The sequence below is a fragment of the Sinocyclocheilus anshuiensis genome, unplaced genomic scaffold, assembly GCF_001515605.1.
Source record: "Sinocyclocheilus anshuiensis isolate Anshui unplaced genomic scaffold, SAMN03320099.WGS_v1.1 C32544800, whole genome shotgun sequence".
Lineage (NCBI taxonomy): Eukaryota > Metazoa > Chordata > Actinopteri > Cypriniformes > Cyprinidae > Sinocyclocheilus > Sinocyclocheilus anshuiensis.
The window spans coordinates 1-1,100 of NW_015617735.1; the positions used below are offsets into that span (position 1 = coordinate 1).

General features: G+C 39.5%; 1 long non-coding RNA gene across 1 annotated transcript; it reads right to left on the reverse strand.

Moving 5' to 3' along the window:
- Positions 1-475: 475 nt before the first annotated feature.
- LOC107682740 (uncharacterized) lies at positions 476-1,100 on the reverse strand. Its single transcript, XR_001633575.1, has 3 exons — positions 1,032-1,100; positions 733-809; positions 476-636 (listed from the first exon to the last, which is right to left on the reverse strand). It is a non-coding gene; the product is annotated as an uncharacterized LOC107682740 (long non-coding RNA).

A 1,100-nucleotide genomic window follows, 5' to 3' on the forward strand; every position in this document is an offset into this window, starting at 1 on the left:
GTCCAGAGCCTGGGGGCTTTCCCACATGCTGAGACCATTCAGTGGACTTAATCAAGGTGTACGAGAGCATAAGATGTAAAGGGCCGCGGGAATGTCTTCACAAATCAACATAAATGCCAACACTGGGATTCTCTCAATCGATACTGGTCATAAATGGCCTCATATTGCTTCAGTGCGCAGCTCTGGCAACCCATTTAATCAGAACAATCACTACAAAACTACATGCCAATCACTGAACCCAAGAAACAAGGGTCCAAGCAAGAGCATAAATGGAAACACTGAGTCAAAAAGGAGGAAAAAATAACCAGTTCACAAGTTTGAAAGACAAGGCTGCAATTTTCCAACACCACTGAATACATCAGCAGCACACCAAAATCTTTTCATCATTTGACAAATAATTGTAACTTTTGAAAGAAAACTAATTTCAAGATAAAGAAATGGAAATTACAAAGTAATACTGGAGTCTTACTTCCTCTGGTTCTGGCTCCTTCTCCTCCTCTTCGCCCTTTTTGCCTTCACCATCCTCATCATCGTCTTCTTCATCACTGCTAGAGGATTCAAGAATCTCACTCAAGTTTACTTTCCAGTTGTCAGGGACCTGTCTGGCCTGTAGAAAGTGATGTGCTGCTTCAAACCCTGGCAAAAAAGAACAAGAAAGAGAGCATAAGAAACCATTCTCTGACCTGGAAACATTCAAGTCAATAAAGGGTCAGCTGATCTTGGGTCTCGAACCTTTCCTGTTTGAGCACTCAGGTTTGGAGAGGGTGCCAATGTTTACTTCCTGAACATCTTTGCGTGCCACTGTGTGACTGCAGAACACAAACAGTGAGAAATCAGAGATAGACCAAAAATATTTCCATTTCTTCTTATTAAACAAAAAATTCATATCACTTTATAAGCAAAATATCAACATTAAAAATCCTGTAAAATGGCTTAATAAGCAAAGCTAACAGACATGGAATAAAGGTAACAAACATCATTTTGACCTCATGGGGTCTTAAATGTCAAAGATACTTTTCAATGTTACTCACAATTTGGAATCTGCAAATGATCGTACTAAACATTGGTCCTTTTTGACAGTTAGGTCATCATTGCAGCTT